The sequence below is a fragment of the Pinus tabuliformis genome, chromosome 2_2 (assembly GCF_031772625.1).
Source record: "Pinus tabuliformis cultivar Carrire ecotype Pingquan chromosome 2_2, CPIR1, whole genome shotgun sequence".
Classification (NCBI taxonomy): Eukaryota; Viridiplantae; Streptophyta; class Pinopsida; order Pinales; family Pinaceae; genus Pinus; species Pinus tabuliformis.
In genome coordinates, this window is record NC_142300.1 from 1,157,098,962 (window position 1) to 1,157,126,742 (window position 27,781).

Genomic DNA, 27,781 nt, shown 5'->3' on the forward strand with positions numbered 1-27,781 from the left:
GAGTTTTTGTTTTCCATTTATGTTCTTTCCAGTGTTCTTCCTTATTTGAATTGCAAATTTCCCAATGGTTTTGATTCCACATAGTGCTTATTCTGCCTGACGAACCTCTAGAGCTTATTGCTATTCCTTCAAATCTTTTTATGTTGTGAATGACTAAATTCATTTCTTCTTCAAGTAATTTTGTCTCCTGAAGTAGTAAAAAGTCAGGGCATTCAATCTTCATTATATGCATCAAACACCCAAATCCCAATATCCTTGTGTTAAATCATAAATATCTTGTGTTGATTGTTTTGTATAAGGAAATTTAAAAAGTATAATTTTCGTACATTTAAATATATACGACATTTTTCCATTACAAGTTTTGAGTTGTTTTTTAGTCCCTGTCGCAGACATGGCTGGGACTATAGTAATCGAAATTGTGGCGTTAACATTATTCCCTTAAGTTTTTAAGCGATCAGATTTTTGTTTAACCAAAGTTTCATTCATTTAATAATTCGTTTGCAAATTTTTCGTTATTTTAAACAAACTTTATGGTTTGAGGTCTTATTTGGCCTCTTCCCGAGGCACAAACCCCTTTAAATCTAAGATATATAAATAACATTGGATGAATGAATTTTTTCCACTAACTATGCGTCAACTAATGCTAGCATTATTTTGCTAGCAATAAGTGTTTGTTAACTCCAACCATGGTTTCTACCCTTTGGGACATCTTTGAGACATTTGATCTTAAATCAAAATTCCGGTGACATTTGGTCCTTTTCCTAGTGACATTTGGTGCTTTGCCTAGAATGGAAATAGGGACCCTAATGTGCCTCCCCCATTATTTGGGCTTTCACCTTTCTTTACTATCGACACTTAGATTTGTTCCTCTGTGTCTGTGACATCTAGGTAAATTATTCAATCTATGACATCAAGATAAGCCATCGCCATTATTTGGGCTTTCACCTTTCTTTACTATCGACACTTAGATTTGTTCCTCTGTGTCTATGACATCTAGGTAAATTATTCAATCTATGACATCAAGATAAGCCACTGCAATGGGATCAATATGCAATGGATCACATTCGACGCCTGGTTCGAGATTTCACATTCAATTCCCTGGTTTCTATAGAAATTGTGCGAAGTCTAATATTGTTCAAGGGAATCTCCATAGCTGAATTTAATGGAAGATTCATGACTCACTACTTCTCTGTCATTGATCACTCTCTTCGCTTTGACGAACAACTCGTATTGTGTGGAATATTTCTGGGCAACCTTGATGATGGATCTAACTGTGGCCTCAACCAAGGTAAAACTGACTTCATTCTGGAAGTCTGATTCTTATGCCATAACGCAGGCCAATGCGCTTTATATTATTTAATAAGGACTAAGAGAGAACATAACTGGTCATGTTGATGCTTCTCTACCGAAGCAGTGTCGCCAAGCTCTGGCCCCGCATCGAGCTAGAGTTATGCCAGAAATTGAAGGTCATCGCCTGTCTTTCATGTCTGTCGGGTATGGTTGAGTTTCACTAGGAGTTTGCAAAGGTAACTCACAAAGGTAAGTCTTACTTACTATGTCAATATATTACAATCTACAATGTTTCAAATGTCTATCTTAATGGTTATCAATGTGAATGCAGGGAGAGATGGAATTTTAGACCATGAAAGACGCATAACAGGTAAAGATTCCCTATATAATAATAACTTACAGGTACATTGTTTTAGTAATAAAAAAATATCATTTATTAGCTGTCGGACATAATCTCTCACCTGAAATTGATGTTGATCTAATTGTTTATTGCAGATTTTGCCTCATGGAATTTATCTTATGTTGTTCAATAGCATTACAGGGAGAGGGGATCCACCTTTCTAGGTGGATTCCACATATTTTACTCAAACAATAACTCCATATGTGCCTCAAACTTTTCATGTATTGTGGGGAATGGTTTTAGAAATCTCCGAAAAAATCCGAGAAAATCTCAAATAACTTGTACTATTCTTAAGTAGTGATTCTCTTGTTTGTCCCAGTTAGGATTTTTGTTAACTCCAATATTATAATTTGAAAGGGTTTCTTTCAATTTACTCTTCATTCCTTCCAGATACAAGACTACAATGGTTTCGTAGCTATGATGATTTGCTATGGAAACTTTGCGCAGAAATAAGGTAAAATTATTTCGTTGTTTCCAAAAATAATTGCCATTGTTGTTAACTTCTTATGAAGGAAGGAGAAGATCTAGTGGTTTCTCAATTCCTTAGTTAAGCACGAAAGGGTTTGATTCTTGAGAGGAAGAATTCCATTTACATTCTTTTTAGTTGTTTCCAATTATAATTTTTCTTAGCATAATTCTCATCATCTAGTGGAATAACTAAGTCTTTACAAGACTTTGTCTATTGAAATTAAGGTTCTACCCAGAACATCGTATCTGAACAAAATATTTCTTTCATATTAGTTTACTGAGGTTTAAAGTGTTATGAAGTCCATCATAAGTATTTCAACTTACTTCCTTATAAATGCATGTCTACTTAAATTAAGTATTTCAAACCATTCATTATTATTTTCATTAAAAAAAAAATAGATCAACAAGAAAAATTAAATACTATGTAACAGGTCAGACAATTCTATATTCTTGTATCTCAAATCCTCGTTTGATCCATAAGTCACAAATAACTCAATTCCTCTAATTTGATCCACCAATTCCTCGTTGGATATGAGTTTCAAATTCCTTGAAAGGATTGAACTGTCAAGAGGTTGTTGATTGGATTGAACTATCATGAGGTTGTTGATTGGCTTGGCTACTTTATTAAATTTCTTGTATTTTTTCTTTTATATATGCCTCTATTATTTTCTTCATCAAACATCAGATAAGTTGTTCTAATGTGGATGATATGGTCTTTGAATAAATGGTATAGTAATAAACACAATATTTCAAGAAGAAAGAAGATAGGCAAGGTCAAGATTATCTTGCTCCAATAATTTCCCAACAACCACTGCACCTTCGACGTCGACATTTACAATAATCGTATATGCAAGCATCTTCAATGCATTTTGAATAATTTGCACTCCAATCTTTTGGTCGAAGTTAGCAATCTGATGTTTTTCTAGCTCCTTTGTCGCATAAAGAAGAGCAACGCCACCTCCTGGCACAATACCCTCCTCTACTGTTGCCTTAGTGGCATTCAAGGCATATGTAACTCTGTCCTTCTTCTCCCCTACTTCTTCCTCACTAGCTCCATCAATCTTCAGAACTACAACTCCTCTTGAAAGCTTTGCCCACGTCTCCTAATACTTTTCCTTGTCATAGTTTGCTGTGTTGGCCTCAATGGTGGCCCGAATCTGCTCACATCTTTCTTCTATATCCTTCTTATCACCACCTCCATCAAGAATAATAGTGTCATCCTTCGATACAGTTACCTTCTTTGTTGAACCAAACATATCAACTTCAACCTTTTCAAGCTTCATGCCAAGTTCTTATGTAATCATTTGATCACTAGTAAGTACAGCAAGATCCTCCAAGTTGGATTTTCTGTTTTCTCCAAAGCCTGGAGCTTTGATTGCACAGACCTTCACTCCAACACAAATTTTATTTAGAATTAGGGTTTCTAGTGCATCACTCTCTACATCCTCAGAAACAATCAGAAGATATCTTTTCTTTTTCAAGGCCAAGTCCATTGCTCGAACAAATGCATTCAAATTTGAAATTTTCTTTTCGAGTATCAGAATTAGAGGATTCTCTAATTCACATTTTTGGGCCTTATCATTTTGTTGTAGCGGCTACAACTACCTTATAAAATTTTCCTTAGCCTCATTTTGGAGCCTCCCTTCCAACCTTCACAACAACTTGCCTTGCTTCGTCAAGTTCACAAGCTTCAGTGTCTTTCTTGCACAAAAGCAGCCTGTCGGTCATAGCTTGATCCATTCCCCTCACACGTTGTCCACTCGGACTCGCTCTAGTTGCAGGCTGAGCAGTTTCCCCTTGAAAATTGCGCATTTCTGGAGGGAAACCAGCCTTCCCTGCAGAAATTGTGTAATCCTCTCTAGCAGCCTGCTCAACTCCAGGATTGCGCAATCTTGCTTGCCAACACTCCCAGCAGGATTTGTGCAAATTTCCCCAGCAAGGCTACTTAGCCCAGAATTTGTGAAAATTTGGGCAGCACCTAGCTACTCTGCCCATAAATTACCCAAATCTAGTGGGCAATCAGCCTAACTCCCAACTAGAAATGCGCATTTTCTTCAAGCAATCGAACAACCTTTTGCATGTGAAGTTGAGTTGACCTGTTCCCTCTAGGACCAAGCAAAGCAGACTTGCATGCATAGGTTGCTTCTCCTAAGGCAGCATATAAAGGCATACCTTGTCTCAGCGATCTATGTTTAGCAGTTGGAGGTTACATGCAAGGAGCATTTCAGAAACCTCCCACCAAGTGTCGCTTCCCCTAGATTTGTGGCATGTGCGTCACAACCTCGATGTCATCAAAACTCATCAATCGGATGCTACATATCTCATTCCTCACATCAACCTTGCAACTCTGACATCCCATATCACATCTAGGAGCAATCGGTGCATTCAGCTTAGTTGTTTTGGGGTAAGCTTGCTTCCCATGCCTTGTGCTGCATTTCTGCCACTTTTTGTGTTTTCGCTTGTGGGAATGTTGTTTTCTTGATTTCTTTGAAAGTTTGTTTTCGTTTACATGTATACTAGTTTTTCCTAGCTCTGTTTCAGTTTTCGTTGCTACCTCACTGATTTCACATGCATGAAATTGTTTTGCACAAACGTTCGCCCAACCAGCGAACTACCTCACCCACACACATGTTGATCTGTTTGTTGAATCTTTCATTCATGTTTTTCATGCACTGTCAATCACTTCTTTTATCACTTAGTGTCACCATGCATTTACTATTTTAGTTGCCCATCGGTGAGTTGGGTCAACCTTGGCCCGAACTCTGCCTTCACCAAGGTTGCATTGTGCAAAGTAGGGAAGGAAGACTCACCTTCCTCTCTAGATTTGCACATTCCTACCCAGCACTGGCCTCTAGGATTATTTTGCGCATTTTTGGAGGATAGTGGTTGCTTGGCCCAAGAAATTGCACAAATCTGTCCCTAGGCCAGTAATCCTTCCAAGTTGGAAGCATTATGCAATCCCAACAGTCAATAGCCAGACTGGGTTGGGCATTGTGTAGTTCCAGCATTCATTCAATCTCCTAGCAGCCCATACTGTTCCTTGTGTAGCCTTGGTAGTCGATCCCCTGACCTCCCGACCGAAATTGCGAATCCTTCATGATCAATCACACAGGTATGTTGCAAGTTGATGAACCCCAAAAATGGGTAACTTATTGGGCTCATTTGCCTATTGTTCTCCATTAATCCACCATTCTTCATAGTTTATGCATGCTTTTGAGTATATTTATGTTAATTTAATGAATGAGAATAGTCACTTGACCATGAAGTCTAATACGTGCTTATTGTAGATTTTTGGACATCTTTTGGACCAAGGTCAAGCATTTATGAGCCAATTGACAGCGAAATACAGGGGAACAAGGCTGAGGATTTGTAGGAAGGGTGTCTCATGCACTAAATGGCCCCTTCCTCGAGTTCTCCACCATCAGCTCGGAGTTTAGCAGCCCACCGAAGATGATCCCCAAGGGCAGCCGAGCAGCTTTTGTGAAGTGGCTGATGACTTGCAGTTTTGAGTAGCCAAGCCCCTTGAGTTAAGGAGGGCTATTGGAGGTCCTCGTAGTGCATAAATAGGAAGGCTTCCAGCCTTCGTAGGTTAGCTTTTGAACAGTTGTATTTTCGCACTTTAGTGCTACTCTGCCTTCTAGCCCATTTTGGAGCTTTTGTTGTAAACATTTTTGTGACATGGTTATTTTTTGAGTAATGAAGATCAGTTTCACTTTGCATCAGCTCTGAGCTTCTTTTAGGAGGCTATAGCTCTTGGGGTTGGGCCCAACCCAAATGTCAGTACCTCCTTTTGTGTACTTTTATATGTTTTTGCTGCATTCCTAGAATAATTTTTACTACTTAGATTAACATATTGCTTTGTTACTTAGGTCATTTTTTATGATTGAAATAGCTTTTCATGTTCAGGTTGATTTGATAGGTTGGTAACAGAAAAGATCTTCGAAAAAGGCCATCAAGCAACCCTTGATCTCACCTCTCCCTCCTCGGGACCATGAGCTGAGACCAAGGTGTCCTTGCTGCCACAAAAACGTTGTTCTTGCTTCTTCATGCAATTGCTAGTGTTAGATTCTCAGTTGCAAAAGTTGATACCAATTGTGATTACATGCGTAGATATGTTCTTGCTTAGTTTTCATAGTTATCTTACATGATTTTCTACCAATAAAGTTATGTTCATCATGATTGCTGGGTTTCTAGGTCAAATTAGGTCAAGATAGCTAGATCTTTGGTTTGCATAGTCTTTGTTTGATTAGTTTTAAGAAATAGTGTGCAGATCACCTGTAATACATCCCTGCCTATCCTTCCTTCATCATACAACCTGCTCCAACCCCAAATTCCAGATTCCTTCCCTTCATTTGCCACACTTCTCCAATTTGACCTAATTTTTACATTCTTGTGCAACATTGCTCCCTCCATCCTTGAACAAATCCAACCATCTTCATCACTCCTTAGCCTCATTTACTAGGACCTAGACCTCTTCACATCCTCATCCAACCTCCATTTCCACTTTCCCACCTGTTTTCCTCCATCAACCTTCAAAAATCCTCTCTCAGCTCTTCCTGTAGAACATCCTGTAGAACCCCTGTAGACTTCCTGTAGAAGATCACGTGGGCAGTTTCTCGAGATCTGATCACTGTGAAACTCTTTGGAAGGGTGCTAGGGACCCCTTAGGCCCTCTTCTCACCTTCCCAACCACCTACAAGTGCCTACCCCATCTCCTTTCGTCAATCAAACTCTGCACAGTAAAAAATAGTTAAAGCACATGCACAATAATTCTGCAAAATTACTCAAAAATACAAAAAGATGTTTTTTCAGATTTTACTTCAGAAGTAGCTTAGAAACATGCATTTTACCTTTCCAAGAGTCAATGGCATCCATTTCAGCAGCTTTCATCTCTTTTCTTGCACCAGTAGGGTTAGTCGATAAAACTAGGGTTTGCTAGGGTTTGCATTTCCTTTCAGCTTTTAGTTTCTTTCTGCAAATAGGTTAGCCTCCTTAGCATTAGCTTTCATCCATCACAGTTAAAAGCTTCTTCTAAAATCTCATAGAAGTTGGCTTAAGCTCCTAGTGGACTTGTGCCAGCTGATCAAGTGACAGCCTACGACAAGAGCTAGTACTTGTGCATATAGCACCATTGCTTTCAAGTTTGTTACGAACTACCGGGTTGATAAAAGTAAAGAAGGGAGTCCCAGAAGTTGCAGCATTATTGCTGCAATACTGGAGCCCACCATTCTTTTAGCACCGTTGTCGGGGAAGCGTCAGAGTATTTGTGATTGCTGCATTTTTTCTATTTTCTACTACAACCTTTTGCTCAGTAGTTTATTTCAGCAAGCGTAGAGTAGTTGTTTCATTTCCAATCTGCAATTTCATTTATGCAAAAGTAGATTAGACATTTCCTACTTTCCTAGACTAGCATTTCAATTCTGCAAGCATAGATTAGCATTTCAATTCCGCAATTTCAATTCTACAAGCGTAGATTAGCATTTCAATTCTGCAAGCGTACATTAGCATTTCCTGCTTTCATTTCATTTTTGCAATTTCATTTCAGCAGCATAGATTAGTCATTTCCCGCTTTCATTTCAATTCCGCATTTTCATTTCAGCAAGGTTTATTTTAGTTAGTTGCAATTTGTTGTTCAATCAATTTTAGTTTTGCAAGTACAAGCAGAGAAAAAAACAAAAATCAACCAAAAAGATTTCCTTTCATGCCTTGTAGGAGTAGAGATAATTCAGAAAAATGTTTGCACAACACCCCCACTGCTTCACACAGCCAACCTTCTCTCTTCTTCAATGGCTGTGATTAAGAAGAACCCTTAGGTGGACAACAAGACATATTTGAAGAACCTCTAGGGGAGAAGAAGAAGAAAACCATTCCTCTGGAACAAATGGCTGAAAACAAAAATGTTGGGAGCAGTACCTTTTCTTCCAACTCATCCATTGAAGGTGAAATTGGAAACATGTGGGAAGATTTCAAAAGCGAGATGAGGCAGTTTCTTGCCATGCAATTGGATACCTTGCAGATCCAAAGGAAGAAAGAGGAAGCCAAGAGGGCTTTGGCCATCTTTTTTCCTAGGTGCACTAGAAAGTATCCTAGGAACGAATGTCCATTGCACTCTATAGAAGTGTGTTTTGTCTGTGAAAAATACCATCCTACGAACCAGTGCCCTTCCTTGCCCGGAATTAAAGCTGCATATCAAAGGGCCAAAGGAGCCACTAAACCACTCTATTTCATGAACCAAAGGAGGCCACATGGACCCATACCTTACCAGCAAGGAATGCAAGGGACATCCCAGACCTATTACAACCCCTATCATGCCACTTCCATGCCTTCTCGGGGTCCCCCTGCTCATCCTTCCTGGTCCACACCTCCGCCTTTGTCCTTCACATCTCCATATTATGCCCAAGTAGTTGCTCGCCCATTTCACCCCTACGCTCAGCCACAACCTCAGTGGAATGCACCTCATTAGGGGTGGAGGCCCCAGTACAACACTCCTCCCGCTCCTTTTCCTCCACCACCTGCTCAACCACAACCATCGCCTCCTGCTCCACCAAGGCAGCCCCAAATGCCTGCTCAACCGAACTTGAACCCAAATAACAGGCAGGCTCAACAAGTATATAGTGGGAAACCACCTGCCCAACCACAACCCCATCCACATCCATCTCAAATATACACCCCCACTCAACTACCCGTACCACCATTTCCAAACCCACACATTGGAGTAGCTCAACCCAATTACAATGCTGAGGCACAACATTTCCAAATGACTCCTTTTGAGCTCAATGATATTCACCATAGCTCAGGAAGAGTATTGCAAGAAAGAGATTATATTGATATCATTGAAGGACCACATCTAGCAGAAGAAGATGCAAAAGAGAAGAGCAAAGAACCATGGGCTGCACTTGATAAAGAGAAGACAACAGAATCAGAGATCGAGAGAGCTCCCTCATGGTTACCATCAAATCCTCCATGTATTCAAGAGAAAAATCAGCAAAAAGAGGAAGATGAAAAGGTCATCGTAAAAGGTGACATGAAGAATGATCCAGATCAGCAAAATTACCAAGGATATCAGAGTTATATTGAGATATGGTTCCAGAAGGTCACTAAGTTGCAGCAGTACTCTCTTCCTCAGCTATGCTTGATTCCTTCAAAGTCAAATCATTTAGTCTCTGAAATTTGGATACTTGTCAAAGCATGCATTTCAAGCCTCCACATTATTTTGTCTATCATCTCGATGTGCACATGGCTCCATTGGAAGTATTCCTATACTTGAAAATGATTTTGTTTTTCAAGTAGGGTAGGGTAGGGAAAAAAAAGAAAAAAGAAAAAAGAAAAAATGAAAAATAAGAGAAAAAATAAAGATCTAAAGTGAAAACCTCCTTGGAGGCACCTCAGATTGGCTCATTGATTGAAAACCTCCATGAGGCGGTCAATGGGTTAGAAAGAAGAGAAAAGAAAAAGGGAATAAGATCCCTGGGTGAAAACCTCCTTTGGAGGCGCCCAGGGCAGGCAATTAGGGTGAAAACCTCCTTGAGGCGCCCTAGTCATTCAAAAAAAAAAACAAAGAGAAAAAGAAAAATAAACCTAATTTCTGTTGAATAATGGCAGGTTGCAGGAAGGACATTGCAGGTTAGGAGGATCGCACAAAACAAAGATAGAGGTCAGCACCAGGCTGCAAGCATCCCTCACAATCCATTCCTCCATGACCACTACCCTTTCCTAAGATTTGGTCTCATTCGAACTGAGATTTCACCTTCTACAGGAAGTTCTGTGTCTTCTACAGGAAGTTCTGTGTCTCTACAAGAAGATCCTGTAGAGCCTACAAACAAGCCAAGATCGATCTCCGAGGAGGACCCGAAGGTTGGGAATCTGTCCATGAGGCATGTAAACATCCCTGCTTCCATCCATCACCATATGTCACCTTGTTTCATCTCTTTACACCTCTGTTGCACTCACCCTGTTATTCGTTCCTACACAGTCACACACAAAAAAACCCTGTTTTCTTCATATTGCCAGCAAGAACTTTTAGTGACAAATCAAGTAGTAGTGTCTCACTCACCATACCTGTCGATCTCCATCTGGACTCCTCATTAGCCGAATCCCTCGTCAGCAGTATAACCCTACTCATTTTAGCTTGCATTCCAAGAGGAGAAGCAGCTACAGGACATCCTGCAGGAATCCTGTAGCAGCTGATCCCTCTGGAAGACATACTCTGGAGACAAGGGCGGCTGAAAATGACAAAGGAGAAACGCAAAGGGTTCATCTTGAACGCAAGAATATCATCAGCAGCTGAAGCCAAGAAAAACCCGTGCATGCAGCGTCAACGAATGAAGGAATGGGTTCCAAAACCCTTGCATGAAGCAGCAACAAACAAAGGAGTGGTTCCAAGACTCGAAGTCTGCATAACGCAGTCGTGACCACATAGGTAAGTGCCTAAACTCATTCGTCAATTGCATAAACTAGATTTTAAAAGCTGCATGCATATGGGAATGGTTCAGATTGAGTGGAATCGGTGGCCAGTCAACTGGCCACCCTCGGCCAGTTACATAGCCTCGTGGGATCCGAACAAGCCCAGTTACATTCAAAATTGTCGACGAAATGTGCAGCTAGCATGTGTGGAGTGTCCATTCAGGGAGAAATCATCGGGACTGGTAGTGGTGGCGGCGGTTAACGACAGAGGGGAGGTGATGGCGGTCAGAAACACGCAGAGAAATTATGGCTGTGATGTCGGATCAACGGTTCGGTCTGGCCACCTCATTCCCTCACCATGAATCATGCCGCAGTTAAAAGATGCTCGGCTGAAACTCACACCACCTTTTGTTCATTTTGCACTTGCAACATCCTCGACTGGAGTACGCGTCCTCCGCTTCCAAAAATTGTTAACCAGTCACCCTCCACCAGTTTTTCTACCTGTTTTCGAAAATCTCCCACGTATCGGGCTCACTCAGAGGCGCAGTGACATTCTACAGGAACCGGGGGGTCTTCTACAGGAAGAGTTCTACAGGAAAGACTGCACAGCTTTCCGGAGCAGGGAAGCCTGGGATTTTTCTTCGTCGAATTTGGAGCTCCAAACGAGGTAGGCTCGAAAAAACTCCTCTATGCATGGTATGTTTTGCAAAGGTGGTGAATTGAACGACATCAGGTTGGGAAATCAGAGGAAAAATCTGCCTGTGAATTGGAAGTAAAACGTTTGCCTGTGTATTGCACTGGGTTTCCCAGTTGTTTCTGCATCAAGATTCTCCTCCACGTTTCCTTTTTTTTTAAATTCTCTTGTAGGGAAGATATATGCAGCTGTGGGGGCCAGCCTGTGTATGAAAAATTTTGAATTTGCATATCTGTATGTGTGCTGAGAAGAAAACTTGATCTCTGTACTCTGTCTGTAGAAACAAAATTCTTCCTTTCATAAATAGACAGTCGAGTTCTGGGTAACAACAGTCTTAAAACCAGGGAATTGTTGCTAATTGATATTGGACACCTGAGAAATTCCTTCTTGAGTTCAGGGGGAAACCATAAACAACATTCCCTTTTCTGATCAAAGCATAAAAAGAGCACTCTCACCATGCCAGGGGGATTCATAAGGAAAGAACCCTCGGACTCCAGCAAACTGCACGAGCATCTTAAGGTGGTGGACCTTTTCACCCGAGCCAATTGGATGTCCTTCTTTGACAAAATTCAGGGTCATGATGAGGAGATAACTGAGGAATTTTTAATGTCCCTGAGACCTCAATCAAAGACACATGCCACAATTAGTTTTAGGGGTTTGACCCTAGAACTTACCCCTGAGCTCATCAGTCGAGTTACTGGTCTACCATTAGGGCTCCCTTGGAGCAAAGAAGAGAGGTCATTGGGCCAAGCTGCCAAGAAAACATTCTTTCTGCTCGAGGAACATCCTGTAGAAGACAAAAACGGGGTTAGGAGAACCAGCTTGCCTCCTCTCTGGAGTGAAGTCAGTTTCCAAATCATGAAGTACATTACATGTGAAGGAAGATTTAGCATCATCTATGGTTATCATTTCAGGTTACTGTGTGAACTAAGACATGGAATTGACTCGCCTCCAGACAAGAAACTGAGCATCCCCTATTTTCTTCTTCAGTCACTAATTGAATGTGGAACAAAGTTAAATGAAGGGATCCCGGATCAATTGGCCCATCATGGGCTCATCAAACTATTGGTGGAAGATGCCTTGCACACCTACACTGTCCCCATATCTTGGGAAATCTTCCGAAACATGTCTAGGGATGACAATATTAGAATTTTGGCCGAAAACATCACCTCATCCAGCAGTGAGGAGGGAGAACACACTGAAGAAGGTGAGAAAACCAATGGTGAAGGAACACAGGACATTCAAGCATAGAAAGAACAGAAAGAAAAAGGGGAAATGGGCCAGATTGCTGAGCCTAAAACAGAGGAAGAAACAATAGCACAAACACCAAGGGAAAAGAGAATGCAGAGTAGAGTAGAGAGGGCTGAAAAACCCCAAATGAAGGTTGTCACAGCCAAAGCAGGCACACAGAAACAAAAGGAAAAGACACATCTTGAAATAGTAGCAACATAGACAGAAACAGTTGACACAAGGATTTCTATAGCAAGCAGGGAAAAAGAACAGCAAGAGGAGAAATCACCTGAGATATTGGCAAGGGAGGCAGCAACTGTGCTTGCTGCCTTAAGCACACCTCCAAAACAAAAAGGGAAGAGAAAGAGGCAAACCTCCATGTACTTTAAGGCAAGGAGGAGCACACGGATAAAAGTGGGCAGACCCCAGCCACAGTCAAAAGAGCCAATTGTCATTCAGGACACAATAGCTAAACCAAAAGAAGAGTCTCCTTCAAAGATGTCTATCACCTATGAATGAGGAAGCCCAAAAACCTCCACCTGGAGAGAGAGAATTAAGATGATGGACTCAAAGACAGCTCTACAGGAAGCCGAGATGTCTCTACAGGAAACTCTGGCTAAGTTAAAAGAGACCGAGAAATTGGAGGAAAAGACAGCCAAATCATCACAGGGAGAGGGAGAGACCGAGAAGATACTGGAACCAAGCCCTCAGCCTAGCTTGGGCTCATACTACAACCTATTAGAGGGTGGGAAAATCATCCCACAGAAATTTGTTGTGCCACTCTTCTTTGCATTGGAATAGGAGAGGATCAGAACACACACATGGATGAAAATTGCCAAATCTAAGGGAATTGAGGACATAGGCCACATGGAGGAGAAGTTAAAAGAGTTAAGGGGAGAACTGGCCATGGTCAAGCATGTAGAAAGCTGCAAAAGAGCCCAGCTGCAGGAAGAGAATGAGCTGTTGAAACAACAGCTACAGCTACAGGGAAGTCATAGGGAAGATAGGCCCTCCATTTTGGGAGAACAAAAGCAGCGAGAAGAGCCTCCAGCGAACAAGGAAACATCTGATGAACAACAGAAAAAGGACAAGTTGCAAGTTGAGATTGAGGCGCTAACAAAACTGCTACAGGAAAAGGAGTCACAAGCAGTAGAGGAAATACAATTTCTAAAGCAATAGGTGCAAGAGAAAGAAGCCCAACTGGCCTGCATGGCCAACTGGGCAGTAGAAGCCTTGCAATGTAGGCAATCTGCCAAGTCATATGCTTTATATCTTAAAGATCAATGGTTGCAGTTCCAGATTAACACCTTGGCCCAAAGGGGCACCCTTCCATTTCAGAATTACCATCAATTCATGGCTTTGTGTGACAGTAGCTCAGCAGAGGATAAGGCCAAATTATCAGAATTCTATTTACACAACTTGGCCCTTCCAAACATGAATCTGTGGGACCCCAATGCTACAGTGGGAGATGTGCAACTTATGGCCATGGCCTCTTGGTTAAATCATGAGGAAAAAAGGGCAGCAGAGATTTAGAATATTATGAACAGGGAGCTAAGTGAACCACTCATGATCAGGGCAGAACCACAGGATACCTCAGCATTAATATATGCCCATCAGCACCTGGCCAACAACCCTCAGGTTCTACCAGATTACATTGAAAGACAAGCTCAGGCCATTGCTCACTTTGAAGACATGGAAAGACTATTGGGGGATGACTGCATTCATGCTTGCACAAGGAGGTGGAACACACTGTCCCACAGTCTGAAAATAAGAGAATACCACTCCCCAACAAGGATGAGGGAGGCTTTGGCAAGAGTACCACTCTACAAACAGTCAATGCAAAATCTGCAAGCCAATTGGATCGGCCTAAAGTTCAGTCCTCCCTTGCTTTTAGGACTGCTGGAAGGGGTCAAAGAAGAAGAGGAGCATAGGCAGTGGGAGGAAGTAGAGAGAAAATCAAGGTTTCATGACTGAGAAGAGGACATCACCTCGGAAGCCTGGGATGTTAGAGAGGCAGTCAAGGCAATCAAAGATGACGAGCTGGATTAGTTGCTCAGAGGATGAGCAACCCATTTAGAAGGGGGGTGATGATGAGCCCCAAAAATGGGTAACTTATTGGGCTCATTTTGCCTATTTTTCTCCATTAATCCACCATTCTTCATAGTTTATGCATGCTTTTGAGTATATTTATGTTAATTGAATGAATGAGAATAGTCACTTAACCATGATGTCTAATACGTGATTATTGCAGATTTTTGGACATTTTTTGGACCAAGGTAAAGCATTTATGAGCCAATTGACAACCAAATACGAGGGAACAAGGCTGAGGATTTGTAGGAAGGGTGTCTCCTACACTAAATGGCCCCTTCCTCGAGTTCTCCACCATCAGCTCGGAGTTTAGCAGCCACCGAAGATGATCCCCAAGGGCAGCCGAGTAGCTTTTGTGAAGTGGCTGATGACTTGCAGTTTTGAGCAGCCAAGCCCCTTGAGTTAAGGAGGGCTGTTGGAGGTCCTCGTAGTGCATAAATAGGAAAGCTTCTAGCCTTCATAGATTAGCTTTTGAACAGTTGTATTTTCGCACTTTAGTGCTGCTCTGCCTTCCAGCCCATTTTGGAGCTTTTGCTATAAACATTTTTGTGACATGGTTATTTTTTGAGTAATGAAGATCAGTTTCACTTTGCTTCAGCTCTGAGCTTCTTTTAGGAGGCTGTAGCTCTTGGGGTTGGGCCCAACCCAAGTACCAGTACCTCCTTTTGTGTACTTTTATATGTTTTTGCTGCATTCCTACAATAATTTCTGCTACTTAGATTAACATATTGCTTTGTTACTTAGGTCATTTTTTATGATTGAAATAGCTTTTCATGTTTAGGTTGATTTGATAGGTTGGTAATAGAAAAGATCTTCGAAAAAGGCCATCAAGCAACCCTTGATCTCACCTCTCCCTCCTCGGGACCATGAGCTGAGACCAAGGTGTCCTTGCTGCCACAAAAACACTATTCTTGCTTCTTCATGCAATTGCTAGTGTTAGATTGTCAGTTGCAAAAGTTGATACCAATTGTGATTACATGCGTAGATCTGTTCTTGCTTAGTTTTCATAGTTATCTTACATGATTTTCTACCAATAAAGTTCTGTTCATCATGATTGCTGGGTTTCTAGGTCAAATTAGGTCAAGATAGCTAGATTTTTGGTTTGCATAGTCTTTGTTTGATTAGTTTTAAGAAATAGTGTGCAGATCACCTGTAATACATCCCTGCCTATCCTTCCTTCATCATACAACCTGCTCCAACCAAAAATTCAAATTCCTTCCCTTCATTTGCCACACTTCTCTAATTTGACCTAATTTCTACATTCTTGTGCAACATTGCTCCCTCCATCCTTGAACAAATCCAACCATCTTCATCACTCCTTAGCCTCATTTACCAGGACCTAGACCTCTTCACATCCTCATCCAACCTCCATTTCCACTTTCCCACCTGTTTTCTTCCATCAACCCTCAAAAATCCTCTCTCGGCTCTTCCTGTAGAACATCTTGTAGAACCCCTGTAGACTTCTTGTAGAAGATCACGTGGGCAGTTTCTCGAGATCTGATCGCTGTGAAACTCTCTGGAAGGGTGCTAGGGACCACTTAGGCCCTCTTCTCACCTTCCCAACCACCTACAAGCACCTACCCCATCTCTTTTCATCAATCAAACTCTGCACAATAAAAAATAGTTAAAGCACATGCATAATAATTCTGCAAAATTACTCAAAAATACAAAAAGATGGTTTTTTTTTTTTTTTTTTTTTTTTCAGATTTTACTTCAGAAGTAGCTTAGACACATACATTTTACCTTTCCAAGAGTCAATGGCATCCATTTCAGCAGCGTTCATCTCTTTTTTTGCACCAGTAGGGTTAGTCGATAAAACTAGGGTTTGCATTTCTTTTCAGCTTTTAGTTTCTTTTTGCAAATAGGTTAGTCTCCTTAGCATTAGTTTTCATCCATCACAGTTAAAAGCTTCTTCTGAGAGCTCATAGAAGTTGGCGTAAGATCCTAGCGGACTTGTGCCAGCTGATCAAGCGCTAGTACTTGTGCATATAGCACCGTCGCTTCCAAGTTTGTTACGAACTACCGGGTTGATAAAAGTAAAGAAGGGAGTCCCAGGAGTTGCAACATTATTGTTGCAATACTGGAGCCCACCACAAGTCAGTTCTCAAAGTTCATTTCGGTTTTCGACTGAAAAATTTCTTTCCATGATTGTTGCGATGTCCCCAGGTATTGCACGTGCACATCTGCCTCTCATCAGCACAGGTACGATGGTCTCCAAGAGAGCAGAGTTGAAGACATTGTTCAGAGCACACCTGGAGATGCAGTCGATCAAGTTTCCATGAGCTTACCTACCACGAAGACATCATGTTGTTCGTAGACAAGAACATAAAGCAACAACATCACAACGAGCAACATCATGAACAATAGCTGAAGGCATCATACTAAACATAGTGAATGCAATGAATACAAGAGGAAGGTTGTTAACAACATAGAGGCGGAACAAAGTTGCAAGGTCAAGCAGATCCACTAATAATGAAAGAAACTTTGGAGACTTAGGATATGAGGTGGCGGCGCGACATGAAGGTTTTGCGAAGATAGAGAATGGAACAAAGAAGGAGTTGCATGTGCCAAAGCAACAACTCAAGGAAGAACATGACGCTGCACAGATAGACGAATGAGTTGCAGCAGGATCAGGAACAACAATGGGCGCAACGTGCACTCATGGATGAAACTGTGCTTGTACAAGTTAAAGATCCACCCCGACAGCTGATACGAAGCAGACATGGTGGGTAGTGTTGTTGATTGCATGCAAGGGATTCAACAACATGCATGTCATTGTACACATGCATGCAATCCAATCTATTCAACACACTCACCAAGGCGAAGACAAGAAGCAAGTCCAACTAAAGCTAAACATGTACTTCGGCAAGTTGATGCGCATGACCACCAACACACACTTGAAGATCAACACAGATACTATTCATCAGTGTGTTTCCGAATCAGCCGCACCCAAGAAGACCATGCACATGTTAGCAGATGAGTTGGATGAAGGGGCCAAACCAATGCACCAGTTGCAACGGAAGCAAGAGTTCGCTTCAGCAAGATGTCACCATGAGGTGCATGCACACCATCACGGATGACCAAGCTTAGCATCATATCACCACTTTCACCATCACAAGAATGTCAAAGAGTTGGTCTCATGCAGCGGATCGAGTTTCAATGATGTCTTGCATGGCTTGCTCAAGCCATGTTGTCTCACATGAGTACATGTGCATTATAATGTTGACTCATGTCAAGTGTAATTCAAGTCTCAAGAGTTGGATGTAACATTCATAGAGTAGGTGAAGAGTCATGAGGGTAGTTGAACTGTCACAAAGGGGAATGTCAAGGGTCACCCCACCCTTTGCTATAAATAGTCCCTTATAACTCATTGTAGAGGCTTTTGGTCAGCCAAGCTTCTATTAAGACTATCTTAAAGAAATCTTGGACAGTATTGTAACGCGCCTTGGCTTCTCCACTGCACGGAGCTAGTACATCTCTATAGAGGAGCAGGCGGATGTGGCTGTAACGTTTCACTGATGGGGCTCGAAGGTTTACATGGATGTATTGTGTGATTGGAACTTACACTTTATATAATAAGAGCCATCACATTTTTATGCATATGTTGTTATTGTAGTTGGAATGCTCTAGTTTCCTTAATGATAAATGTTGTTTAACTTACGTATTTGTGTATGAATTGATTCACATGCAATTATATGAATCTTGTTGCAAATGTGTTGTATATGATGTTAATGTTGTCACCATCCGTGTCGGCTACTTCGTCGGACACTAGACAGACCTTTCACATGAACCTTGTTGTAACAACCACTGCACTCATTCGGACTGATCCGTGAGTATTGTACGTGTTATCTTACCTTGTATGTTATGAGTACCGCATCTAAGTGGACTGCTCCGCCGGAAGCTATGTATGTCCTTTTGTGTTGTGTGTTCCTAGCCAAGTTGGGATTGATCCCTTTCAACTTGGAACTCACCTTCACCATTTTCTCCTCCTGATGTGTTAGAACCTCTCATACACCTTCCTTGACTCACTGCAGCAGACACACCCTTTCTACTGACATAGTTATTTTACTTGACTCTGTGTGACATCCCGGTCAAGTCATTACCTTACAACCCATTGTTGGGACTCCTACACCAAATGGTCTAAGGTCTAATTAGGACTTCTTACGAAGGAGATCCCCTTGACATGTTGGCAGGTCCAACACCATCAACCTTTCTGACGCTAGAAGGAGGGCCTGATGACAAGTTGTATCCTCTCATCCAATTTTGAACCTTTACATATCTTTCATGGAGTCTTGCACTCTTCTTCCCCCGTGATGTTTTTCAAATCGTGAAGATGTCTCCATCTCAGGGAAGCTTTTCAATCTCTTGTCCACTTTCACGTATGATGGTGAAGGCGAAGTGGTCTGGCGTGAACACTTACATGGCTTTCTTTCCATGCGTCATGAGAAAAATGAGTTTTCTGACGAACGGGTTGGTTTGTTGCTTGCATACACACTTCACGAATCTCCGTTTCCTTGGTTTCTCAGCCTACTGGCTGACACCGTGCACTCATTTGAGCACTTATGTGATCTTATTGAAGACATGTTCTATCATTTTGATCAAGACCATCTTGACCGGAAACTGTTATAGCAATGGAGGGCTCCGCATGAATTCATTATTGATTTCTGGCAACGCTTCTGTGACTTGCAGTCTCAAGCTCCAAGGACCCAGATGAAATTTGCTTATCTCTAGGACCGGTTCGAGTACTACCTTAAGAAATATGCCTGTCCCAAGGGAAAGCTTGAGATCAAGCCTCGCTCAACATTCTTCATTGATGGAGCTACGCAATCTCATGTGGATATGGGCACTGTCTCAACTGATTGTCCTCCTTCCTCTCATTCAACAGCTCCACCATTGCCAAGTGATGTTGAGGATCATGCTCACACACCTATTCATCCTTCACATTCTCCCAACATCACTTCACTCAATTTTTGCGCAGATTTGGTTGTGATTCCTTCGAGTTCTCGTATGCATTATGTTCTACGACTTCCGTCTTCGCACTCAGGTGTTCCTCCGAATGATGTTGTCTTTTGTTCATCCATTCCGGACTCTTCACTTGTTGTGAATAAGGAATAACCCATTGATGGAGTTGGTGTTGCACAACCAACATGTGTTGTCATTCATGAAGAGTATGAGTGGGAGCTTGAGCATCAACACTCGGTGAAGGATGACTCCCTTCCATCTGAGCACCCTCCATTCTTTCCTAACCTCTTTGGTTAACCTGCCATCCATGATTTTTCATGTGTGTCTTCATCCATGGATGCACCCATTGTTGATCACTCGTAGGACTCACTGGATGTTAGTCCATCATTCGACAACAGAGGAGATAATTTATTCGTTGAAGATCCACTTGATCCTTCATCTACCTTTTCAGGAGACACAGAGGATGAGTTTGTTCGCTTTTCATCTACCCCTCTGTTTTATTTATTTGATCATGAGGATTCCGAAGAATTCATTGATCTTTCTGATTGTGGCGGTCGTGATCCATTCACTTCCATATTTTATCACGATCATGACTCTATCACAGTTGATCTTTCAAAACCATTGATTTATGATGATCTACTTGATGATGAAGTCGAGACACCCAAGACTATCAAGGCACTTTAGCCCAAGCTGATGGTTATGTCAGGTCCTCTCTCTCTTAGGGTTGGTCTCACTTCCGATCATGAAACTATTCAATCACCCAAGGCTCCTTATCACTCATTGAAGATCCATCTCACTCACAGATCACACTTCCTCCACTTGAACTGCATGATCCCATTGCTCATGCATTGGAGAAGTCTTACAATGCAAGTACTCATGCGCGATGCAAGTTATCTTTGTTTCTTTCGTTTGCTTGCATGTCACAATCAAGAGTGTGCTTATGCTTCAAAGTTGCACGTAGTGTCACACAATACCATGGTAAGTCCACGAACTGCCCGTCATGGGCATGCACTTACTTATGTCCCGTGGGCACTTTGAAACAAAAAATGTGGTTGTATTCATTGTTATATCTTTCTTTCTTGCTGGTTTGCACAACGAGGTTGCTCACAAACCAAGCCTTCACCAACATGGGTCTACCAATGCGCCGGTGGCTGCATTGGAAGTATCACTTCACGTGATCAGGCTCATGCAATGTTAGTGTAGGAGTAGGAGTAGTGTTTTCTTTCAGTTGTTTTCTTACTTGCTTTGCTTTCACTTTTGCTTTTGCTTTTGCTTTTCTTTGATGTTTGTTAGTTCGTTTGTTTCGTTCGTAGGTTAGTCTTGCATGAAACCATGTATGACTCTTGAAGCAAGTTGGGTAAAGTACAAGAGGGCTTGTACAACTATCACTACTTGGTTATCTGTCATCTTGCCTCTGTATGATGAGCTTGTTACTCTTAGTCCATGATACGTCGAAGGAAAATACGTATTGTTCGAAGTGAACCTTGGTGATAACACAATGCTTGCGCGCTAACTAGTGTCACCTTCTCTAGTCGGTTGTTTTTGGGTTAACCCTTGTCAGCTCAGTCAAGTAGAGTAAGGTGAGGGGGAAAACCTTAACAGGCATGTCAGAGATACAATAAATTACTTCTCTGCTGGAACAACCTCTTCTGCTCTCAATAAGTCAGGATCCCTCTTCCGCCTCTGAAATGAATAAGTGTTATGCACAGTGAAAATGAAAATGAAAAAATGAAATGTCAAAAAATGAAAAATGAAAAATGAATAAGGCAAAAGAAGAGAAAGGCTTCTTGTGCAGGGAGGTGATGCAAGTAACTCCGTTGGGGTACTGACCAAGCTCGTTGGCAGCGAAGCCATGCTTGTGTTCCTATGTGACTCCACTGGGGTACTGTCTAGGTCTGCTGGTAGTGGAGCAACACCAAATATGAAATTAAGACTCTGACGACTATACTGCTTGTGCAGTTATATACCCCTCAACCCCAATAAAAAACAACTATGTTGCCTTGGCTTGGAATGTGTGTTAATCAACCAAGAGTTTGGCAGATGCTACATCTTTCAATCAAGTTAGTGTGAAACCAAGATGAGATGAGAACTGAACAATAATTCTGGAGGTGTTAGACTTGCTTTTCATGAACAAAGTCCATTTAGAGAGCTGGAGTTCTACCAGTGTGTTGCCAAGTGTTGTAGTGGCTACAACCACCCTCCAAAATTTTGCCTTAGCCTTGTTTTGGAGCCTCCCTTTTGACCTTCACAGCAACTTGACTTGCTTCGTTAAGTTCACAAGCTTCAGTGTCTTTCTTGCACAAATGCAGCCTGTCGATCATAGCTGATCCATTCCCCTCATAGGTTGTCCACTCAGATTGGTCCAGTTGCAAGCTGAGTAGCTTCTCCTTGAAAATTGCACATTTCTAGAGGGAAACCAACCTTCCCTCCAAAAATTGTGCAATCCTCTCTGGTAGCCTACTGGGCTCTAGGATTGCGCAATCTTGCCTTCCAACGCTCCCAGCAGGATTTGTGAAAATTTCCCCAGCAAGTCTGCTTAGCCTAGAATTTGCGCAAATTTGGGTAGCAGTCAGCTATTTTGCCCAGAAATTACACAAATCTCCTAGGCAGTCAGCCCAACTCCCAGCTAGAAATGCACATTTCCTTTAAGCAATCGAACAACCTCTTGCATGTGCAACTGAGTTGACCGGTTCCCTCCGGAACCGAGCAAAGCAGACTTACATGCATAGGCTGCTTCTCCTAAGGTAGTGTGCAAAGGCATCCCTTGTCTCAGGGATATATGTTTAGTAGTTGGAGGTTACATGCAAGGAGCATTTTAGAAACCTCCCACCAAGTTTCGCTTCCCTTAGATTTGTGGTATGTGCGTCACAACCTTAATGTTATCAAAACTCATCAACTGGACACTGCAGAGCTCATTCCTCACATCAACCTTGCAGTTCTGACATCCCACATCACATCTAGGAGAAGTCGACACATTCAACTCAGTTTTTTTGGGGTAAGCCTGTTTCCTATGCCTTGTGCTTCATTTTTGTCACGTTTTTGTGTTTTCGCTTATGGGAGTGTTGTTTGCTTGATTTCTTGGAAATCTTGTTGTCGTTTGCATGTATACTAGCTTGTTCTAGCTCTATTTCAGTTTTCGTTTTTATCGCATGCATGAAACTGTTTTTCACGGACGTTCGCCCAACTGACAAACTGCCTCACCCACACGCATGTTGATCTGTTTGTTGAATATTTCATTCATGTTTTGCATGCACTGCCAATCACTTCTGCTATCACTTAGTGTTGCCTTGCATTTACTGTCTTAGTTGCTTTTAGTTGCCCATTGGCGAGTCGGGCCAACCTTGGCCCGGACTCTGCCTTCACCAAGGTTGCATTGTGCAATTTGGAGAAGTAAGGCTCACCTTCCTCTCCAGATTTGCGCATTCCTGCCCAGCACTGGCCTCCAGGACTGTTTTGCACATTTCTAGAGGACAGTGGCTGCTTGGCCCAAGAAATTGTGCAAATTTGTCCCTAGGCTAGCAGTCCTTCCCAGTTGGAATTGCACATTGCATAATCCCAGCAGTCATCTACTAAATTGGACTGTGCATTGCACAGTTCTAGCAGTCAGTGAATCTCCCAGTAGCCCAAACTATGCCTTGTGCAGTCTTGGCAGTCGGTCTCCCGACCTCCCGGCCGAAATTGCGCAACCTTCATGATCAGTCACACAGGTATGTTGCAAGTCAGTTCTCAAATTTCATTTTGGTTTTCGACTGACAAATTGCTTGCCATGAGTGTTGCCATGTCCCTAGGTATTGCAAGTGCACATCTGCCTCTCAACATTGCAGGTACAATGGTCTCCAAGAGAGTAGAGTCGAAGACACCGTTCAGATCACACTTGGAGATGCAGTCGATCAAGTGTCCATGAGCTTGCCTACTCACGAAGACATCAAGTTGTTCATAGACAAGGACATCAAGCAGCAACAACACAACGAGCAACATCATGAACAACAGCTGAAGGCAGCATACCGAACACAGCGAATGCAAGAGGAAGGTTGTTGACAACATGTAGGCAGAGCAAAGTTCCAAGGTCAAGCAGATCCACTGATAGTGAAAGCAACCTTGGAGACTCAGGCTATGAGGTGGCGGTGTGACATGGAACAAAGAAGGAGTTGCATGTGCCAAAGCAGCGACTCAAAGAAGAACATGAAGCTACATAGACAGACACATGAGTTCCATCAGGATCAGGAACAGTAGTGGGCGCAATGTGCACTCACAGATGAAATTGTGCCTGTACAAGTTAAAGATCCATCCCAGTAGCTGATACGAAGAAGACATGGTGGGCAATGTTGTTGATCGCATGCAAGGGATTCAGCAGCATGCATGTCATTGTGCGCACACATGCAATCCAACCCATTCAGCACACTCACCAAGGCGAAGACAAGAAGCAAGTCCAACTGAAGCTGAAAATGTACTTCGGCAAGTTGATGCGCATGACCACCAGCACACACTTGAAGATCAGCATGGACACTATGCATCAGTGTGTTGCTATTCAATCGCACCCAAGAAAACCATGTGCATGTTAGCAGACGAGTTGGATGAATGGGCCAAACCAATGCACCAGTTGCAACAGAGGCAAAAGTTCGCTTCAGCAAGATGTCACCATGAGGTACATGCACACCATCACAGACGGCTAAGCTTGGCATCATCTCACCACTTTCACCATCACAAGCATGTCAAAGAGTTGGTCTCATGCAGTGGACCGAGTGTCAGTGATTTCTTGCATGGTTTGCTCAAGCCATGTTGTCTCACATGAGTACATGTGCATTGTAATGTTGAGTCATGTCAAGTGTAAGTCAAGTCTCAAGAGTTGGATGTAACAGTCATAGAGTAGGTGAAGACTCATGAGGGTAGTTGAACTGTCACAAAGGGGAATGTGAAGGGTCACCCCACCCTTTGCTATAAATAGTTCCTCAAAACTCATTGTAGAGGCTTTTGGTAAGCCAAGCTTCTATTAATACTATCTTGAAGAAATCTTGGACAATATTGTAGCGCGCCTTGGCTTCTCCACTGCATGGAGCTAGTACATTGGTTTGGAGGAGCAGGGAGATGTGGATGTAACGTTTCACTGATGGGGCTAGCAGGTTTACATGGATGTATTGTATGATTGGAACTTACCTTTATATAATAAGAGCCAACACATTTTCATGCATATGTTGTTATTGTAGTTGGATTGCTCTGGTTGCCTTAATGATATATGTTGTTTAACTTACGTATTTGTGTATGAATTGATTCACATGAAATTATATGAATCTTGTTGCAAATATGTTGTATATGTTGTTAATGTTGTCACCGTCCATATCGACTTCTCTGCCGGACACCAGACAGACCTTTCACATGAACCTTGTTGTAACAATCGTTGCACTCGTTCGAACTGATCCGTGAGTGTTGAACATGTTATCTTACCTTGTATGTTGTGACTACCACATCCGAGTGGACTGCTCCGCTGGAAGCTGTGTATGTCCTTTTGTGTTGTGTGTTCCTAGCTGAGTTGGGACTGATCCCTTTCAACCTGGAACTCACCTTCACCCTTTTCTCCTCCTTATGTGTTAGAACCTCTCATACACCTTCCTTGACTCACTGCAACAGACACACCCTTGCCAATGACAGAGTTATCTTACTTGCCTCTGTGTGACATCGCGGTCAAGGCATTACCTTACAACCCACTGCTGGGACTCCTATATCAAATGGTATGAGGTCTAATTGGGACTTCTTATCGGGGAGATTCCCTTGACATGTTGGCGGGTCCAGCATCGTCAACACATTTGTGATAAAATATGGAGATATATAACCTCTTTCTAGCTTCATTCCTTCAACAAACTCCAATATGTACAACGTCTTCCCATCTGCAATAGTTTGCTTTCCAACTTTTTCTATCTCTTTGGAAATTTATTCACCAATTTCCCTTTCACCATTTGCTGAGATGGTCCCTACTTGTGAAATTTCATCGGATGTGCTTATCATGCTTTCTCTACTTTTCAAATGTGCCACAACTGCATCAGTTGCCATGCTAATGCCCCATATTAAGTCCATTGCATTCATCCCAACTGCAACTGACTTACAACCTTCTGTGAATATTGCACGAGTAAGGATGGCCACACAGGTAGTGCCATCTCCTGCAACATCATTTGTAGCATTGGAAACTTGCTTCACAAGACTTGCACCAACATTCTTTAACTTGTCACTAAACTCAATACGTTTTTCCATAGTAACACCATCCTTTGTTACTTTTGGAGCACCATAAATTTGTTCAATAACAACATTGCGACCCTTTGGTCCCATTGTCACCTTTACAGCATCTGCCAGTTGTTCCACACCTTGCAACATTGCAGCTCTAAATTCAACACCAAATCTGATATCTTTTACCTTACTTCCTTAATTTCGAGATTTTTTTATTTTTTATTTTTTTTTTATTTTATTTTTTATTTTTTATTTATTATTATTATTATTATTATTATTTATTTATTTATTTTTATTTATTTATTTATTTATTTATTTATTTTTTTTCAGTGGAATGGGTTCTTGCTTCTTGCCTTGTCGTGACCTTCAAGATTAAACATTAGTATTGAATAAATGAATATGTATCTTTATGTTCTTGCTCCCATGAATCTTAGATTATTACTGTCATTTTTCATTCGATTAGCCTAAGGCCTTATAAATAAGTTGGCTCCTTTGTAACCACTCTCCCAATAAACTTGAACCATGAGAGATGCTATGTTTGGTAGAAAAAATTGGGGTTCAGCTAGAATGCTTCTTTATAGACTTTATAGAACGATTACCTAATCTTCATAGACTTTATTAACATTGGCAAGGACTTGATGCTTTGCAACCATCTTGTTTAATATTATACTTTCCTTTGAGTAATGCTTAAAAAAATATCCCAAGGTAGTTTTGAAGATTTGCACTTGTAGGAAATAGAATTGTAATTATCATTAGAGAACTTTTGAGGTATAAAATGGGCTTCCAAAAAAAAATGTACAACTAATTCAAGATGATGATGTCAACCATGGGGGATGATTCATCATTTTTTGAGTAAAAAAGTAAAAAGAATAAAAAATAATAAAATAATAAAACTACTTTTTCAACTCGTATTTTCAACTTATCTCTCTAAGGTTTTACTCAAATTTCAAGCGGGAGTACTTGTTGGATGAAAAATTTAATTCCTCATCCAAGGAGTACCCATGTTGCATACTTTCGATGGAACCTACTACACGAAAAATGGAAAATACATGAAAAAATGTGATTGCAAATACGTTTTTCATGTAGCAGGGTCCATCGAAAGTATGCAACATGGGTATTCCTTAGATGATGAATCAAATTATATATCCAACGATTGTTGCCGCTCGAAATTTAAGTAAACCCCTATGGAAATAAGTTGAAAATACGAGTTAGAAAATAGTTTTTTCTTTTTTCCCTCTAAAATTTGATGATGTAATCTAATCTTATTTTATTATTTCCACTATTATTTTATAATTTCCTTAGAAGGCCCATTTTAGACCTCAAAATTCTCCTATTGAAAAATTTGTCGATCTGAATTAGTAATCTATCAAAATAATCACTCAAATAGGGCCACGTAATGAACCAGTAGAAAAAACTAGTTGGAGGATTAGTTTAGGTATTAAAGTAGTTCATTTTAAAAATTGATTGGTCTGAATGGGTAATTAGTTGAACTAGTTGGTCAAATAGGGCCAATTAATAAATTGGTAGGAAAATTCAATTGGAGGTTTGCATTGTACTAGTTAGGTACATAACTGGTCCAAATCAACCATAATTAGTCAGTTCCAACCCTAACCAACCCGATCAGATCCCACATGTGTGTGGGGAGTCTGGAACCCAAGTGGTGATTTTTTAGGCAGTTTTGGAGGAAACTAGGGGTTGTTTTCCTCCCCAACAGTTCCCTTTGGCTATCCCAAACCCTAAACCTAAACAAAAAACCTAACTCAACCTAGCAATGCTAGCAATCAATGGTAATGATAAATTTGTATAGTAAAAAGATGAAAAGGATCTTCATTTTACTTCATGTTAACATTACCATTAATTGTTACAAAATGTTTGAGAGTGGTTCCAACCTCATTGGATTTCATATGGAGAAAGTATAATTTTTAGATCCCACTCAAAATCTAGTAGACTTAATAGTTTTCAAGATTTCAAGGTTTGGGGGACTACAACATTTCCATTTGATTATCTCGTGTATGAGGGTATGAGATTGA

At 41.3% G+C, this 27,781-nt stretch overlaps 1 pseudogene; it reads right to left on the bottom strand.

Annotated features, from left to right (window-relative positions):
* Positions 1–2,907: 2,907 nt before the first annotated feature.
* On the bottom strand, positions 2,908–26,131 carry LOC149197519 (chaperonin CPN60-2, mitochondrial pseudogene; annotated as a pseudogene).
* Positions 26,132–27,781: the final 1,650 nt, after the last annotated feature.